The following is a 19,530-nucleotide window of genomic DNA, read 5'->3' as shown; positions in this document are numbered from 1 at the left end:
CTGCTGTAGAGATGGAGGTGTCCCAGGCACTGCTGTAGAGAGGAAGGTGTCCCAGGCACTGCTGTAGAGATGGAGGGATCCCAGACACTGCTGTAGAGAGAGAGGGGTCCCAGGCACTGCCATAGAGAGAGAGGTTTCCCGGGCACCTCTGTAGAGATGGAGGGGTCCCAGGCTCTGCTGGAGAGAGAGAGGGGTCCCAGGCACTGCTGTACAGAGTTCGGTGGTGAGTCCTGCCGTAGAGATGGAGGTGTCCCAGGCACTGCTGTAGAGATGGAGGTGTCCAAGGCACTGCTGTAGAGAGAGAGGTGTCCCAGGCACTGCTGTAGAGATGGAGGTGTCCCAAGCACTGCTGCAGAGGGAGAGGGGTCCCAGGCACTGCTGTATAGATGGGGGGGTCCCAGGCACTGCTGTAGAGAGAGTAGTGTTGCAGGCACTTCAGTAGAGATGGATGGGTCCCAGGCACTGCTGTAGAGAGAGAGGTGTCCCAGGCACTGCTGTAGAGAGAGGGGGGTCCCAGGCACTGCTGTAGAGAGAGGGGTGTCCCAGGCACTGCTTTAGAGAGAGAGGGGTGTCCCAGGCACTACTGTAGAGATAGGGTGTCCCAGGCTCTCCTGTAGAGATGGGGGTGTCCCAGGCATTCCGGTAGAGATGGAGGTGATCCAGGCACTGGTGTAGAGATGGAGGTGACCTAGGCACTGCTGTAGAGAGAGAGGTGTCCCAGTCACTTCAGTAGAGATGGAGGGGTCCCAGGCACTGCTGTAGAGATGGAGGTGTCCCAAGCACTGCTGTAGAGGGAGAGGGGTCCCAGGCACTGCTGTATAGATGGGGGGGTCCCAGGCACTGCTGTAGAGAGAGAGGTGTCCCAGGTACTTCAGTAGAGATGGATGGGTCCCGGGCTCTGCTGTAGAGAGAGAGGTGTCCCAGGCACTGCTGTAGAGAGAGGGGTGTCCCAGGCACTGCTTTAGAGAGAGAGGGGTGTCCCAGGCACTACTGTAGAGATGGGGGTGTCCCAGGCATTCCGGTAGAGATGGGGGTGTCCCAGGCACTGAAGCAGAGATGGAGGTGTCCCAGGTACTGCTTTAGACATGGAGGTGTCCCAGGCACTGCTGTAGAGATGCAGGTGTCCCAGGAGGCACTGCTGTAGAGAGAGAGGGGTCCCGGGCACTGCTGTAGAGAGAGGTGCGTCCCAGGCACTGCTGTAGAGATGGAGGGGTCCCAGGCACTGCTGGAGACAGAGAGGGGCTTCAGGCACTGTTTTAGAGATGGAGGTGTCCCAGGCACTGCTGTAGAGAGAGAGGTGTCCCAGGCACTGCTGTAGAGAGAGAGAGAGGGTCTCAGCCACTGCTGTAGAGATGGAGGTGTCCCAGGTACTGCTGCAGGGATGGAGACGTCCCAGGCACTCATGCAGAGATGGAGGTGTCCCAGGCACTGCTGTAGAGAGAGTGGCATCCCAGGCACTGCTGTAGAGATGGAGGTGTCCCAGGCACTGTTGTAGAGATAGAGGTGTCCCAGGCACTGCTGTAGAAATGGAGGCGTCCCAGGCACTGCTGTAGAGATGGAGGTGTCCCAGGCACTACTGTAGAGATGGAGGTGACCCAAGCACTGCAGTAGAGATTTAGGTGTCCCAGGCACTGCTGTAGAGATAGAGGCGTCCCAAGCACTGCTGTAGAGATGGAGGTGTCCCAGGCACTGCTGTAGAGAGAGAGGTGCCCCAGGCACTGCTGTAGAGGTTCAGGTGTCCCAGGCACTGCTGTAGAGATGGAGGTACCCCATGCACTGCTGTAGAGATGGAGGCATCCCAGGCACTGCTGTAGAAGTGCAGGTGTCCCAGGCACTGCTGTAGAGAGAGAGGGGTCCCTGGCAGTACTGTAGAGAGAGAGGTGCACCAGGCACTGCTGTAGGGATGGAGGTGTCCCATGCACTGCTGTAGAGAGAGAGGGGTCCCAGGCACTACTGTAAAGATGGAGTGTCCCGGCACTGCTGTAGAGATGGAGGTATCCCAGGCACTGATGTAGAGAGAGTGGTGCCCCAGGCACTGCTGTAGAGATGGGGGTGTCCCGGGCACTGCTGTAGAGATGGAGCTGTCCCAGGCACTGCTGTTGAGATGGAGGCGTCCCAGGCACTGCTGTAGAGATGGAGGTGACTCAGGCACTGCTGTAGAGATGGAGGTGTCCCAGGCACTGCTCTAGAGATGGAGGTGCCCCCGGCACTGCTGTAGAGAGAGAGAGGGGTCCCAGGCACTGCTTTAGATTCGGAGGTGTCCTAGGCACTGCTGTAGAGATTGAGGTGCCCAGGCACTGCTGTACAAAGCTCAGTGGTGGGTCCTGCTGTAGAGATGCAGGTGTCCCAGGCACTGCTGTAGAGATGGAGGTGTTCCCCAGGCACTGCTGTAGAGATGGAGGCACCCCAGGCACTGCTGTAGAGATGGAGGTGCCCCAGGCACTGCTGTAGAGAGAGAGAGGGGCCCCAGGCACTGCTGTAGAGATTGTGGTGACCCAGGCACTGCTGTAGAGATGGAGGGGTCCCAGGCACTGCTGTAGAGATGGAGGTGTCCCGGGCACTGCTGTAGAGAGAGAGGTGTCCTAGGCACTGCTGTAGAGATGCAGGTGTCCCACGCACTGCTGCAGAGATGGAGCTGTCCCAGGTACTGCTGTAGAGAGGGAGGTGTCCCAGGCACTGCTGTAGAGATGGAGGTGTCCCAGGCACTGCTGTAGAGGTACAGGTGCCCCAGGCACTGCTGTAGAGAGAGAGGGGTCCCTGGCAGTACTGTAGAGAGAGAGGTGCACCAGGCACTGCTGTAGGGATGGAGGTGTCCCATGCACTGCTGTAGAGAGAGAGGGGTCCCAGGCACTGCTGTAAAGATGGAGTGTCCCGGCACTGCTGTAGAGATGGAGGTATCCCAGGCACTGATGTAGAGAGAGTGGTGCCCCAGGCACTGCTATAGAGATGGGGGTGTCCCAGGCACTGCTGTAGAGATGTAGCTGTCCCAGGCACTGCTGTTGAGATGGAGGCGTCCCAGGCACTGCTGTAGAGATGGAGGTGACTCAGACACTGCTGTAGAGATGGAGGTCTCCCAGGCACTGCTCTAGAGATGGAGGTGCCCCCGGCACTGCTGTAGAGAGAGAGAGGGGTCCCAGGCACTGCTTTAGATTGGGAGGTGTCCTAGGCACTGCTGTAGAGATTGAGGTGCCCAGGCACTGCTGTACAAAGCTCAGTGGTGGGTCCTGCTGTAGAGATGCAGGTGTCCCCGGCACTGCTGTAGAGATGGAGGTGTCCCCCAGGCACTGCTGTAGAGATGGAGGCACCCCAGGCACTGATGTAGAGATGGAGGTGCCCCAGGCACTGCTGTAGAGAGAGAGAGGGGCCCCAGGCACTGCTGTAGAGATTGTGGTGACCCAGGCACTGCTGTAGAGATGGAGGGGTCCCAGGCACTGCTGTAGAGATGTAGGTGTCCCGGGCCCTGCTTTAGAGAGAGAGGTGTCCTAGGCACTGCTGTAGAGATGCAGGTGTCCCACGCACTGCTGCAGAGATGGAGGTGTCCCAGGTACTGCTGTAGAGAGGGAGGTGTCCCAGGCACTGCTGTAGAGATGGAGGTGTCCCAGGCACTGCTGTAGAGAGGAAGGTGTCCCAGGCACTGCTGTAGAGATGGAGGGATCCCAGACACTGCTGTAGAGAGAGAGGGGTCCCAGGCACTGCCATAGAGAGAGAGGTGTCCCGGGCACCTCTGTAGAGATGGAGGGGTCCCAGGCTCTGCTGGAGAGAGAGAGGGGTCCCAGGCACTGCTGTACAGAGTTCGGTGGTGAGTCCTGCCGTAGAGATGGAGGTGTCCCAGGCACTGCTGTAGAGATGGAGGTGTCCCAGGCACTGCTGTAGAGAGAGAGGTGTCCCAGTCACTGCTATAGAGAGAGAGGGGGGTTCCAGGCACTGCTGTAGAGAGAGGGGTGTCTCAGGCACTGCTCTATAGATGGAGGGGTCCCAGGCACTGCTGTAGAGATGGGGTGTCCCAGGCACTGCTTTAGAGATGGAGGTGTCCCAGGCACTGCTGTAGAGATGTAGTGTCCCAGGCACTCCTGTAGTGATTGGGCTGTCCCAGGCATTCCTGTAGAGATGGAAGTGTCCCAGGCACTGCTGTAGAAATGGCGGTGTCCCAGGCACTGCTGTAGAGATGGAGGTGACCCAGACACTGTTGTAGAGATGGAGTTTCCAGGCGCTGCTGTAGAGATGAAGGTGTCCCAGGCACTGCTGTAGAGAGAGAGGGGTCCCAGGCACTGCTGTAGAGAGAGGTGCGTCCCAGGCACTGCTGTAGAGATGGAGGGGTCCCAGGCACTGCTGGAGACAGAGAGGGGCCTCAGGCACTGCTTTAGAGATGGAGGCGTCCCAGGCACTGCTGTAGAGAGAGAGGTGTCCCAGGCACTGCTGTAGAGAGAGAGAGAGGGTCCCAGGCACTGCTGTAGAGATGGAGGTGTCCCAGGCACTGCTGCAGGGATGGAGACGTCCCATGCACTCATGCAGAGATGGAGGTGTCCCAGGCACTGCTGTAGAGAGAGTGGCATCCCAGGCACTACTGTAGAGATGGAGGTGACCCAAGCACTGCTGTAGAGATTTAGGTGTCCCAGGCACTGCTGTAGAGATGGAGGCGTCCCAAGCACTGCTGTAGAGATGGAGGTGTCCCAGGCACTGCTGTAGAGAGAGAGGTGCCCCAGGCACTGCTGTAGAGATGGAGGTGTCCCAGGCACTGCTGTAGAGATGGAGGTACCCCATCCACTGCTATAGAGATGGAGGCACCCCAGGCACTGCTGTAGAGGTCCAGGTGTCCCAGGCACTGCTGTAGAGAGAGAGGGGTCCATGGCAGTACTGTAGAGAGAGAGGTGCACCAGGCACTGCTGTAGGGATGGAGGTGTCCCATGCACTGCTGTAGAGAGAGAGGGGTCCCATGCACTGCTGTAAAGATGGAGTGTCCCGGCACTGCTGTAGAGATGGAGGTGTCCCAGGCACTGATGTAGAGAGAGGGGTGCCCCAGGCACTGCTGTAGAGATGGGGGTGTCCAAGGCACTGCTGTAGAGATGGAGCTGTCCCAGGCACTGCTGTAGAGATGGAGGCGTCCCAGGCACTGCTGTAGAGATGGAGGTGACTCAGGCACTGCTGTAGAGATGGAGGTGTCCCAGGCACTGCTCTAGAGATGGAGGTGCCCCCGGCACTGCTGTAGAGAGAGAGAGGGGTCCCAGGCACTGCTTTAGATTGGGAGGTGTCCTAGGCACTGCTGTAGAGATTGAGGTGCCCAGGCACTGCTGTACAGAGCTCAGTGGTGGGTCCTGCTGTAGAGATGCAGGTGTCCCAGGCACTGCTGTAGAGATGGAGTTGTCCCCCAGGCCTTGCCGTAGAGATGGAGGCACCCCAGGCACTGCTGTAGAGATGGAGGTGCCCCAGGCACTGCTGTAGAGAGAGAGAGGGGCCCCAGGCACTGCTGTAGAGATTGTGGTGACCCAGGCACTGCTGTAGAGATGGAGGGGTCCCAGGCACTGCTGTAGAGATGGAGGTGTCCCGGCCACTGCTGTAGAGAGAGAGATGTCCTAGGCACTGCTGTAGAGAGGCAGGTGTCCCAGGCACTGGTGCAGAGATGGAGGTGTCACAGGTACTGCTGTAGAGAGGGAGGTGTCCCAGGCACTGCTGTAGAGATGGAGGTGTCCCAGGCACTGCTGTAGAGAGGAAGGTGTCCCAGGCACTGCGCTGTAGAGATGGAGGGATCCCAGACACTGCTGTAGAGAGAGAGGGGTCCCAGGCACTGCCATAGAGAGAGAGGTGTCCCAGGCACCTCTGTAGAGATGGAGGGGTCCCAGGCTCTGCGGTAGAGAGAGAGGGGTCCTAGGCACTGCTGTACAGAGTTCGGTGGTGAGTCCTGCCGTAGAGATGGAGGTGTCCCAGGCACTGCTGTAGAGATGGAGGTGTCCCAGGCACTGCTGTAGAGAGAGAGGTGTCCCAGGCACCGCTATAGAGAGAGAGGGGGGTTCCAGGCACTGCTGTAGAGAGAGGGGTGTCTCAGGCACTGCTGTATAGATGGAGGGGTGCCAGGCACTGCTGTATAGATGGGGTGTCCCAGGCACTGCTTTAGAGATGGAGGTGTCCCAGGCACTGCTGTAGGGATGGAGTGTCCCAGGCACTCCTGTAGAGATTGGGCTGTCCCAGGCATTCCTGTAGAGATGGAAGTGTCCCAGGCACTGCTGTAGAAAAGGCGGTGTCCCAGGCACTGCTGTAGAAATGGAGGTGACCCAGACACTGCTGTAGAGATGGAGTGTCCCAGGCACTGCTGTAGAGATGGAGGTGTCCCAGGCACTGCTGTAGAGAGAGAGAGGTCCCAGGCCCTGCTGTAGAGATTGAGGTGTCCCAGGCACTGCTGTAGAGATGGAGGTGTCCCAGGCACTGCTGTAGAGATGGAGTGTCCCAGGCACTCCTGTAGAGATGGGGCTGTCCCAGGTATTCCTGTAGAGATGGAAGTGACCCAGGCACTGCTGTAGAGATGATGGTGTCCTAGGCACGCCTGTAGAGATGGGGGTGTCCCAGGCACTGCTGTAGAGATGCAGGTATCCCAGGCACTGCTGTAGAAATGGCGGTGTCCCAGGCACTGCTGTAGAGATGGAGGTGTCCCAGGCACTGCTGTAGAGAGAGAGGGGTCCCAGGCCCTTCTGTAGAGATGGAGGTGCCCCAGGCACTGCTGTAGAGAGAGAGAGGGGTCCCAGGCACTGCTGTAGAGATGGAGGTGTCCCAGGCACTGCTGTAGAGATGGAGGTGTCCCAGGCACTGCTGTAGAGACTGAGGTGTCCGAGGCACTGCCGTAGAGATGGAGGTGACCCAGACACTGCCGTAGTGATGGAGGTGTCCCAGGCACTGCTGTAGAGATGGGGGTGCCCCAGGCACTGCTGTAGAGAGAGGGGGGTCCCAGGCACTGTTGTATAGAGAGAGGGGTGTCCCAGGCACTGCTGTAGAGATGGAGGTGACCTAGGCACTGCTGTAGAGAGAGAGGTGCCCCAGGCACTGCTGTAGATAGAAAGGGGTCCCAGGCACTGCTCTAGAGAGAGAGAGGGATTCCAGGCACTGCTGTAGAGATGGAGGTGCCCCAGGCACTGCTGTAGAGATGGGGGGCCCCAGGCGCTGTTGTAGAGATGGAGGTGTCCCAGGCACTGCTGTAGAGATGGAGGCGTCCCAGGCACTGATGTAGAGATGGAGGCGTCTCAGGCACCGCTGTATAGATGGAGGAGCCCCAGGCACTGCTGTAGAGTTGGAGGTGACCCAGGCACTGGTGTAGAGATGGAGGTGACCCAGGCACTCCTGTAGTGCTGGAGGCGTCCCAGGCACTGCTGTAGAGATGGAGGCGTCCCAGGCACTGCTGTAGAGATGGAGGAGCCCCAGGCACTGCTGTAGAGTTGGAGGGGACCCGGGCACTGGTGTAGAGATGGAGGTGACCCAGGCACTCCCGTAGAGATGGGGGTGTCGCAGGCACTGCTGTAGAAAGAGAGGGGTCCCAGGCACTGCTGTAGAGAGAGAGGTGTCCCAGGCACTTCTGTAGAGATGGGGGGGTCCCAGGCACTGCTGTAGAGAGAGAGGTGTCCCAGGCACTTCAGTAGAGATGGAGGGGTCCCAGGCGCTGCTGTAGAGATGGAGGTGTCCCAAGCACTGCTGTAGAGAGAGAGGGGTCCCAGGCACTGCTGTATAGATGGGGGGGTCCCAGGCACTGCTGTAGAGAGAGAGGTGTCCCAGGCACTTCAGTAGAGATGGAGGGGTCCCAGGCACTGCTGTAGAGAGAGAGGTGTCCCAGGAACTGCTGTAGAGAGAGGGGGGTCCCAGACACTGTTGTAGAGAGAGGGGTGTCCCAGGCACTGCTTTAGAGAGAGAGGGGTGCCCCGGGCACTACTGTAGAGATGGAGGGGTCCCAGGCACTGCTGTAGAGATGGGGTGTCCCAGGCATTACTGTATAGATAGGGTGTCCCAGGCTCTCCTGTAGAGATGGGGGGTGACCCAGGCATTCCGGTAGAGATGGAGGTGATCCAGGCACTGGTGTAGAGATGGAGGTGTCCTAGGCACAGCTGTAGAGATGGGGTGTCCCAGGCAATGCTGTAGAGATGCAGGTATCCCAGGCACTGTGTAGAGATGGAGATGTCCCAGGCACTCCTGTAGAGATGGAGGTTTCCCAGGCACTGCTGTAGAGATGGAGGGTCCCCAGGCACTGCTGTAGAGATGGAGGTGTCTCAGGCACTGTTGTAGAGATGGAGGGTGTCCCTGGCACTGCTGTAAAGATGGATGCGTCCCAGGCACTGCTGTAGAGATGGAGGAGTCCCAGGCACTGCTGTAGAGTTGGAGGTGACCCAGGCAGTGGTGTAGCTGCTGTAGAGATGGGGTATCCCAGGCACTGCTTTAGAGATGGAGGTGTCCCAGGCACTGCTGTAGAGATGGAGTGTCCGAGGCACTCCTGTAGAGATGGGGGTGTCCCAGGCATTCCTGTAGAGATGGAGGTGACCCAGGCACTGCTGTAGAGATGGAGGTGTCCTAGGCACGGCTGTAGAGATGGGGGTTTCCCAGGCACTGCTGTAGAGATGCAGGTATCCCAGACACTGCTGTAGAGATGGAGGTGTCCCAGGCACTGCTGTAGAGATGGAGGTGTCCCAGGCACTGCTGTAGAGAGAGAGGGGTCCAAGGCACTGCTGTAGAGATGGGGGTGCCCCAGGCACTGCTTTAGAGAGAGAGAGGTGTCCCAGGCACTGCACTAGAAACGGATGTGTCCCAGGCACTGCCGTAGAGATGGAGTTGACCCAGGCACTGCCATAGCGATGGAGGTGTCCCAGGCACTGCAGTAGTGATGGAGGTGCCCCAGGCACTGCTGTAGAGAGAGATGTGCCCCCGCCACTGCTGTAGAGAGAGAGAGGAGTCCCAGGCACTGCTCTAGAGACGGAGGTGTGCCAGGCACTGCTCTAGAGACGGAGGTGTCCCAGGCACTGCCGTAGCGATGGATGTGTCCCAGGCACTGTTGTAGCGATGGAGGTGCCCCAGGCACTGCTGCAGAGAGAGAGGTGCCCCAGGCACTGCTGTACAGAGAGAGGTGTCCCAGGCACTGCTGTAGAGAGAGAGTTGCCCCAGGCACTCCTGTAGAGAGAGAGGGGTCACAGGCACTGCTGTAGAGAGAGAGAGGTGTCCCAGGCACTGCTGTAGAGATGAAGGTGTCCCAGGCACTGCTGTAGAGATAAAGGCGTCCCAGTCACTGATCTAGAGAGAGAGAGGGATTCCAGCACTGCTGTAGAGATGGAGGTGCCCCATGCACTGCTGAAGAGATGGAGGGTCCCCAGGCACTGCTGTAGAGATGGAGTTGTCCCTGGCACTGTTGTAGAGATGGGGGCGTCCCATGTACTGCTGTAGATATGGAGGCATCCCAGGTACTGCTGTAGAGATGGGGCAGTCCCAGGTACTGCTGTGGAGTTGGAGGAGACTCGAGCACTGCTGTAGAGTTGGAGGTGACCCAGGCACTGCTGTAGAGATGGAGGTGACCCAGGGACTGCTGTAGAGATGGGTGTGTCCCAGGCGCTCCTGTAGAGATGGGGGTGTCCCAGGCACTGCTGTAGAGAGAGAGGTGTCCCAGGCACTGCTATAGAGACGGAGGTGTCCCAGGCACTGTTGTAGAGATGGAGGTGTCCCAGGCACGGCTGTAGAGATAGAGGTGTCCATGGCACTGCTGTAGAGAGAGAGGTGTCCCAGGCACTGCTGTAGAGATGGGGGTGTCTCGGGCACTTCTGTAGAGAGAGAGGTGTCCCAGGCACTGCAGCAGAGATGGTGGCGCCCCAGGCACTGCTGTAAAGATGGAGGTGCCTCGGAACTGCTGTAGAGATGGAGGTGTCCCGGGCACTACTGTAGAGATGGAGGCGTCCCAGGCACTGCTGTAGAGATGGAGGCGTCCCAGGCACTGCTGTAGAGAGAGAGGTGTCCCAGGCACTGCTGTAGAGATGGAGGTGTCCCAGGCACTGCTGTAGAGATGGGGGTGTCTCAGGCACTGCTGTAGAGATAGAGGTGTCCCAGGCACTGCTGTAGAGATGGAGGTGTCCCAGGCACGTCTGTAGAGATAGCAGTGACTCAGGCACTGCTGTAGAGATGGTGGTGTCCCAGGCACTGCTGTACAGATTGTGTGTCCCAGGCACTGCTGTAGAGATGGTGGTGTCCCAGGCACTGCTGTAGAGATGGAGGTGTCCCAGGCACTGTTGTAGAGATGGAGGTGCCCCAGGCACTGCTGTAGAGAGAGAGGGGTCCCAGGCACTGAAGTAGAGATGGAGGTGTCCCAGGCACTGCTGTAGAGATGGGGGTGTCCCAGGCACTGCTGTAGAGATGGAGGTGTCCCAGGCACTTCTGTAGAGATGGAGGTGTCCCAAGCACTGCTTTAGAGATGGGGGTGTCCCAGGCACTGCTGCAGAGATGGGGGTGTCCCAGGCACTGTTGTAGAGATGGAGGTGCCCCAGGCACTGCTGTAGAGAGAGAGGGGTCCCAGGCACTGCAGTAGAGATGGAGGTGTCCCATGCACTGCTGTAGAGATGGGGGTGTCCCAGGCACTGCTGTAGAGATGGAGGTGTCCCAGGCACTTCTGTAGAGATGGAGGTGTCCCAAGCACTGCTTTAGAGATGGGGGTGTCCCAGGCACTGCTGCAGAGATGGGGGTGTCCCAGGCACTGCTGCAGAGATGGGGGTGTCCCAGGCACTGCTGTAGAGATGGGGGTGTCCCAGGCACTGCTGTAATGATGGAGGTGTCCCAGGCACTGCTGTAGAGATGGGGCTGTCCCAGGCACTGCTGTAGAGATGGGGATGTTCGAGGCACTGCTGTAGAGATGGAAGTGTTCCAGGCACTGCTGTAGAGATGGAGGCGTCCCAGGCACTGCTGTAGAGATGGGGCTGTCCCAGGCACTGCAGCAGAGATGGCAGTGTCCCAGGCACTGCTGTAGAGATGGGGGTGTCCCAGGCACTGCTGTAGAGATGGGGGTGTCCCAGTCACTGCTGTAGAGATGGGGGTGTCCCAGGCACTGCTGTAGAGATGGAGGTGTCCCAGGCACTTCTGTAGAGATGGGGGTGTCCCAGGCACTGCTGTAATGATGGGGGTGTCCCAGGCACTGCTGTAGAGATGGGGCTGTCCCAGGCACTGCTTTAGAGATGGAGTTGTCCCATGCACTGCTGTAGATATGGGGGTGTCCCAGGCACTGCTGTAGAGATGGAGGTGCCTCAGGCACTGCTGTAGAGATGGAGGTGTCCCAGGCACTGCTGCAGAGATGGGGGTGTCCCAGGCACTGCTGCAGAGATGGGGGTGTCCCAGGCACTGCTGTAGAGATGGGGGTGCCCCAGGCACTGCTGTAGAGATGGAGGTGTCCCAGGCACTGCTGTAGAGATGGAGTGTCCCAGGCACTGCTCTAGAGATGGGGATGTTCGAGGCACTGCTGTAGAGATGGAAGTGTTCCAGGCACTGCTGTAGAGATGGAGGCGTCCCAGGCACTGCTGTAGAGATGGGGCTGTCCCAGGCACTGCAGCAGAGATGGCAGTGTCCCAGGCACTGCTGTAGAGATGGGGGTGTCCCAGGCACTGCTGTAGAGATGGAGGCGTCCCAGGCACTGCTGTAGAGAGGGAGGTGTCCCGGTACTGCTGTAGAGATGGAGGCGTCCCAGGCACTGCTGTAGAGAGAGAGGTGTCCCAGGCACTGCTGTAGAGATGGGGGTGTCCCAGGCACTGCTGTAGAGATGGAGGTGTCCCAGGCACTTCTGTAGAGATGGAGGTGTCCCAGGCACTGCTGTAGAGATGGGGCTGTCCCAGGCACTGCTGTAATGATGGGGGTGTCCCAGGCACTGCTGCAGAGATGGGGCTGTCCCAGGCACTGCTTTAGAGATGGAGGTGTCCCATGCACTGCTGTAGAGATGGGGGTGTCCCAGGCACTGCTGTAAAGATGGAGGTGCCTCAGGCACTGCTGTAGAGATGGAGGTGTCCTAGGCACTGCTGTAGAGATGGGGGTGTCCCAGGCACTGCTGCAGAGATGGGGTGCCCCAGGCACTGCTGTAGAGATGGGGGTGCCCCAGGCACTGCTGTAGAGATGGAGGTGTCCCAGGCACTGCTGTAGAGATGGAGTGTCCCAGGCACTGCTGTAGAGATGGGGATGTTCAAGGCACTGCTGTAGAGATGGAAGTGTTCCAGGCACTGCTGTAGAGATGGAGGCGTCCCAGGCACTGCTGTAGAGATGGGGCTGTCCCAGGCACTGCAGCAGAGATGGCAGTGTCCCGGGCACTGCTGTAGAGATGGGGGTGTCCCAGGCACTGCTGTAGAGATGGAGGCATCCCAGGCACTGCTGTAGAGAGGGAGGTGTCCTGGGCACTGCTGTAGAGATGGAGGCGTCCCGGGCACTGCTGGAGAGAGAGGTGTCCCAGGCACTGTTGTAGAGATGGAGGTGTCCCAGGCACTGCTGTAGAGATGGGGGTGTCCCAGGCACTGCAGCAGAGATGGAGGTGTCCCAGGCACTGCTGTAGAGATGGAGGCGTCCCAGGCACTGCTGTAATGATGGAGGTGTCCCAGGCACTGCTGTAGATAGGAAGGTGTCCCAGGCACTGCTGTAGAAATGGAGGCGTCCCAGGCACTGCAGCAGAGATGGAGGTGTCCCCGGCACTGTTGTAGAGATGGAGGTGTCCCAGGCACTGCTGTAGAGATGGGGGTGTCCCAGGCACTGCAGCAGAGATGGAGGTGTCCCAGACACTGTTATAGAGATGGAGGTGTCCCAGGCACTGCTGTGGAGATGGGGGTGTCCCAGGCACTGCAGCAGAGATGGAGGCGTCCCAGGCACTGCTGTAGAGATGGAGGCGTCCCAGGCACTGCTGTAGAGATGGAGGTGTCCCAGGCACTGCTGCGGAGATGGAGGCGTCCCAGGCACTGCTGTAGAGATGGAGGTGTCCCAGGCACTGCTGCGGAGATGGGGGTGTCCCAGGCACTGCTGCAGAGATGGAGGTGTCCCAGGCACTGCTGTAGAGATGGGGGTGTCCCAGGCACTGCTGTAATGATGGAGGTGTCCCAGGCACTGCTGTAGAGATGGGGCTGTCCCAGGCACTGCTGTAGAGATGGGGGTGTCCCAGGCACTGCTGTAGAGATGGAAGTGTTCCAGGCACTGCTGTAGAGATGGAGGCGTCCCAGACACTGCTGTAGAGATGGGGCTGGCCCAGGCACTGCAGCAGAGATGGCAGTGTCCCAGGCACTGCTGTAGAGATGGGGGTGTCCCAGGCACTGCTGTAGAGATGGGGGTGTCCCAGGCACTGCTGTAGAGATGGAGGTGTCCCAGGCACTTCTGTAGAGATGGAGGTGTCCCAGGCACTGCTGTAATGATGGGGGTGTCCCAGGCACTGCTGTAGAGATGGGGCTGTCCCAGGCACTGCTTTAGAGATGGAGGTGTCCCATGCACTGCTGTAGAGATGGGGTGTCCCAGGCACTGCTGTAAAGATGGAGGTGCCTCAGGCACTGCTGTAGAGATGGAGGTGTCCCAGGCACTGCTGCAGAGATGGGGGTGTCCCAGGCACTGCTGCAGAGATGGGGGTGTCCCAGGCACTGCTGTAGAGATGGAGGTGTCCCAGGCACTGCTGTGGAGATGGAGGTGTCCCAGGCACTGCTGCGGAGATGGGGGTGTCCCAGGCACTGCTGTGGAGATGGAAGTGTTCCAGGCACTGCTGTAGAGATGGTGGCGTCCCAGGCACTGCTGTAGAGATGGGGCTGTCCCAGGCACTGCAGCAGAGATGGCAGTGTCCCAGGCACTGCTGTAGAGATGGGGGTGTCCCAGGCACTGCTGTAGAGATGGAGGCGTCCCAGGCACTGCTGTAGAGAGGGAGGTGTCCCGGCACTGCTGTAGAGATGGAGGCGTCCCAGGCACTGCTGTAGAGAGAGAGGTGTCCCAGGCACTGCTGTAGAGATGGGGGTGTCCCAGGCACTGCTGTAGAGATGGAGGTGTCCCAGGCACTGCTGTAGAGATGGGGGTGTCCCAGGCACTGCTGTAGAGATGGGGGTGTCCCAGGCACTGCTGTAGAGATGGAGGTGTCCCAGGCACTTCTGTAGAGATGGGGGTGTCCCAGGCACTGCTGTAATGATGGGGGTGTCCCAGGCACTGCTGTAGAGATGGGGCTGTCCCAGGCACTGCTTTAGAGATGGAGGTGTCCCATGCACTGCTGTAGATATGGGGGTGTCCCAGGCACTGCTGTAGAGATGGAGGTGCCTCAGGCACTGCTGTAGAGATGGAGGTGTCCCAGGCACTGCTGCAGAGATGGGGGTGTCCCAGGCACTGCTGCAGAGATGGGGGTGTCCCAGGCACTGCTGTAGAGATGGAGGTGTCCCAGGCACTTCTGTAGAGATGGAGGTGTCCCAGGCACTGCTGTAATGATGGGGGTGTCCCAGGCACTGCTGTAGAGATGGGGCTGTCCCAGGCACTGCTTTAGAGATGGAGGTGTCCCATGCACTGCTGTAGAGATGGGGGTGTCCCAGGCACTGCTGTAAAGATGGAGGTGCCTCAGGCACTGCTGTAGAGATGGAGGTGTCCCAGGCACTGCTGCAGAGATGGGGGTGTCCCAGGCACTGCTGCAGAGATGGGGGTGTCCCAGGCACTGCTGTAGAGATGGAGGTGTCCCAGGCACTGCTGTGGAGATGGAGGTGTCCCAGGCACTGCTGCGGAGATGGGGGTGTCCCAGGCACTGCTGTGGAGATGGAAGTGTTCCAGGCACTGCTGTAGAGATGGTGGCGTCCCAGGCACTGCTGTAGAGATGGGGCTGTCCCAGGAACTGCAGCAGAGATGGCAGTGTCCCAGGCACTGCTGTAGAGATGGGGGTGTCCCAGGCACTGCTGTAGAGATGGAGGCGTCCCAGGCACTGCTGTAGAGAGGGAGGTGTCCCGGCACTGCTGTAGAGATGGAGGCGTCCCAGGCACTGCTGTAGAGAGAGAGGTGTCCCAGGCACTGCTGTAGAGATGGGGGTGTCCCAGGCACTGCTGTAGAGATGGAGGTGTCCCAGGCACTGCTGTAGAGATGGGGGTGTCCCAGGCACTGCTGTAGAGATGGGGGTGTCCCAGGCACTGCTGTAGAGATGGAGGTGTCCCAGGCACTTCTGTAGAGATGGGGGTGTCCCAGGCACTGCTGTAATGATGGGGGTGTCCCAGGCACTGCTGTAGAGATGGGGCTGTCCCAGGCACTGCTTTAGAGATGGAGGTGTCCCATGCACTGCTGTAGATATGGGGGTGTCCCAGGCACTGCTGTAGAGATGGAGGTGCCTCAGGCACTGCTGTAGAGATGGAGGTGTCCCAGGCACTGCTGCAGAGATGGGGGTGTCCCAGGCACTGCTGCAGAGATGGGGGTGTCCCAGGCACTGCTGTAGAGATGGGGGTGCCCCAGGCACTGCTGTAGAGATGGAGGTGTCCCAGGCACTGCTGTAGAGATGGAGTGTCCCAGGCACTGCTCTAGAGATGGGGGTGTCCCAGGCACTGCAGCAGAGATGGAGGTGTCCCAGGCACTGCTGTAGAGATGGAGGCGTCCCAGGCACTGCTGTAATGATGGAGGTGTCCCAGGCACTGCTGTAGATAGGAAGGTGTCCCAGGCACTGCTGTAGAAATGGAGGCGTCCCAGGCACTGCAGCAGAGATGGAGGTGTCCCCGGCACTGTTGTAGAGATGGAGGTGTCCCAGGCACTGCTGTAGAGATGGGGGTGTCCCAGGCACTGCAGCAGAGATGGAGGTGTCCCAGACACTGTTGTAGAGATGGAGGTGTCCCAGGCACTTCTGTGGAGATGGGGGTGTCCCAGGCACTGCAGCAGAGATGGAGGCGTCCCAGGCACTGCTGTAGAGATGGAGGCGTCCCAGGCACTGCTGTAGAGATGGAGGTGTCCCAGGCACTGCTGCGGAGATGGAGGCATCCCAGGCACTGCTGTAGAGATGGAGGTGTCCCAGGCACTGCTGCGGAGATGGGGGTGTCCCAGGCACTGCTGCAGAGATGGAGGTGTCCCAGGCACTGCTGTAGAGATGGGGGTGTCCCAGGCACTGCTGTAATGATGGAGGTGTCCCAGGCACTGCTGTAGAGATGGGGCTGTCCCAGGCACTGCTGTAGAGATGGGGGTGTCCCAGGCACTGCTGTAGAGATGGAAGTGTTCCAGGCACTGCTGTAGAGATGGAGGCGTCCCAGACACTGCTGTAGAGATGGGGCTGTCCCAGGCACTGCAGCAGAGATGGCGGTGTCCCAGGCACTGCTGTAGAGATGGGGGTGTCCCAGGCACTGCTGTAGAGATGGGGGTGTCCCAGGCACTGCTGTAGAGATGGAGGTGTCCCAGGCACTTCTGTAGAGATGGAGGTGTCCCAGGCACTGCTGTAATGATGGGGGTGTCCCAGGCACTGCTGTAGAGATGGGGCTGTCCCAGGCACTGCTTTAGAGATGGAGGTGTCCCATGCACTGCTGTAGAGATGGGGGTGTCCCAGGCACTGCTGTAGAGATGGAGGTGCCTCAGGCACTGCTGTAGAGATGGAGGTGTCCCAGGCACTGCTGCGGAGATGGGGGTGTCCCAGGCACTGCTGCAGAGATGGGGGTGTCCCAGGCACTGCTGTAGAGATGGAGGTGTCCCAGGCACTGCTGTGGAGATGGAGGTGTCCCAGGCACTGCTGCGGAGATGGGGGTGTCCCAGGCACTGCTGTGGAGATGGAAGTGTTCCAGGCACTGCTGTAGAGATGGTGGCGTCCCAGGCACTGCTGTAGAGATGGGGCTGTCCCAGGCACTGCAGCAGAGATGGCAGTGTCCCAGGCACTGCTGTAGAGATGGGGGTGTCCCAGGCACTGCTGTAGAGATGGAGGCGTCCCAGGCACTGCTGTAGAGAGGGAGGTGTCCCGGCACTGCTGTAGAGATGGAGGCGTCCCAGGCACTGCTGTAGAGAGAGAGGTGTCCCAGGCACTGCTGTAGAGATGGGGGTGTCCCAGGCACTGCTGTAGAGATGGAGGTGTCCCAGGCACTGCTGTAGAGATGGGGGTGTCCCAGGCACTGCTGTAGAGATGGGGGTGTCCCAGGCACTGCTGTAGAGATGGGGGTGTCCCAGGCACTGCTGTAGAGATGGAGGTGTCCCAGGCACTTCTGTAGAGATGGGGGCGTCCCAGGCACTGCTGTAATGATGGGGGTGTCCCAGGCACTGCTGTAGAGATGGGGCTGTCCCAGGCACTGCTTTAGAGATGGAGGTGTCCCATGCACTGCTGTAGATATGGGGGTGTCCCAGGCACTGCTGTAGAGATGGAGGTGCCTCAGGCACTGCTGTAGAGATGGAGGTGTCCCAGGCACTGCTGCAGAGATGGGGGTGTCCCAGGCACTGCTGCAGAGATGGGGGTGTCCCAGGCACTGCTGTAGAGATGGGGGTGCCCCAGGCACTGCTGTAGAGATGGAGGTGTCCCAGGCACTGCTGTAGAGATGGAGTGTCCCAGGCACTGCTCTAGAGATGGGGAAGTTCGAGGCACTGCTGCAGAGATGGAAGTGTTCCAGGCACTGCTGTAGAGATGGAGGCGTCCCAGGCACTGCTGTAGAGATGGGGCTGTCCCAGGCACTGCAGCAGAGATGGCAGTGTCCCAGGCACTGCTGTAGAGATGGGGGTGTCCCAGGCACTGCTGTAGAGATGGAGGCGTCCCAGGCACTGCTGTAGAGAGGGAGGTGTCCCGGCACTGCTGTAGAGATGAAGGCGTCCCAGGCACTGCTGTAGAGAGAGAGGTGTCCCAGGCACTGCTGTAGAGATGGGGGTGTCCCAGGCACTGCTGTAGAGATGGAGGTGTCCCAGGCACTTCTGTAGAGATGGAGGTGTCCCAGGCACTGCTTTAGAGATGGGGGTTTCCCAGGCACTGCTGCAGAGATGGGGGTGTCCCAGGCACTGCAGCAGAGATGGGGGTGTCCCAGTCACTGCTGTAGAGATGGGGGTGTCCCAGGCACTGCTGTAATGATGGGGGTGTCCCAGGCACTGCTGTAGAGATGGGGCTGTCCCAGGCACTGCTGTAATGATGGGGGTGTCCCAGGCACTGCTGTAGAGATGGGGCTGTCCCAGGCACTGCTTTAGAGATGGAGGTGTCCCATGCACTGCTGTAGAGATGGGGATGTCCCAGGCACTGCTGTAAAGATGGAGGTGCCTCAGGCACTGCTGTAGAGATGGAGGTGTCCTAGGCACTGCTGTAGAGATGGGGGTGTCCCAGGCACTGCTGCAGAGATGGGGGTGCCCCATGCACTGCTGTAGAGATGGGGGTGCCCCAGGCACTGTTGTAGAGATGGAGGTGTCCCAGGCATTGCTGTAGAGATGGAGTGTCCCAGGCACTGCTGTAGAGATGGGGATGTTCAAGGCACTGCTGTAGAGATGGAAGTGTTCCAGGCACTGCTGTAGAGATGAAGGCGTCCCAGGCACTGCTGTAGAGATGGGGCTGTCCCAGGCACTGTGTGATGCTGGAAATGTATCAGAGGGACAGGGCCTCTGAATCCTTGTCCTCTTCTGCCTTTTATCGTGTGTTCTGTTATGTTTTCTGCCCAGGAATCCATTTGGGACTCCTGGCAGTGCAGCTCTCTCTTTTGGTTTGGTGAACAGACCCCTGGGATACCCTTATGGCACCCATGGGTGGGGGGGTACAACCCTGTGCCCCTAGTGTATGTTTTTGGGCACCTGTGGGTGGCCCACAGAGCAGGGTATGGGCTGGTGGCAGCTCCATGCTGAATTGGACAGGTGCTCTGGGTGTCCTCCATTTTGGGATACCCAGGCCCTGCCATTGGGATCAGTTGATTCCTGATAGAAACAAGATGGCCCCTGTGGCCTCTTGCTTTCTATTGCCTGTTGTCTTGTTTTCCCAAAGTCCTGGGATGCCCTGACTCTGTCCCTTCCCCCTGACTGGCTGTTGGGTGGAAGTTCCATATATGGTGTTGTTGTGAAGGCCCAGCTAGACTGACTGGAGCCTTCCCAGTGACTGTATGTTGTGGGTACCTCCTGTGGGTGGGACCTGGGTGAATGGAGTGTGTGACCAATATACACTCCTTGTTGTGGTTGTCTGGTTTCTGGCATGAGAGACAAAGACTGAGACAGCCCTGCCCGAAACTGGCCTGAATGCAGTGTGTAGTGTTGAATGGCTGGGTACTTGTCCCAATCCACATTCCTTGTTGTGAGTGTCTGAAAGGGAGGAGTGTGGCCTGAATGCACTGTGTGCCTGATTGGCTGACTGACTGCATGAATGCCCTTCTGTGTGATTGGCTGCTGTGTGTGTGCCAGCAGTGTGGATGAGAGACAGAATAGTATATCTGGGGACCTCTCACCACTGGAAATTGTTCAGAAGCATTCAGAAGCTGAGTCTCCACTCAAGAGTAACTGGATTTGCTGATCCTCGACGTCCAGCTGGAAGAAGAAGACTTGCTGTGGCATTTGCTTCGACGGAACTGAAGGTTGTCGAAATCGTCGAGGACTGACCCGAGAGAGGACCTGGTAAGGCGCCCTCTTCCCGTGCTCCGAGGGACCATCGAGCACCGC

Source organism: Ambystoma mexicanum, chromosome 9 (assembly GCF_040938575.1).
Source record: "Ambystoma mexicanum isolate Mex_15411 chromosome 9, UKY_AmexF1_1, whole genome shotgun sequence".
NCBI lineage: Eukaryota > Metazoa > Chordata > Amphibia > Caudata > Ambystomatidae > Ambystoma > Ambystoma mexicanum.
Note: the sequence above shows the minus strand (reverse complement) of the source record.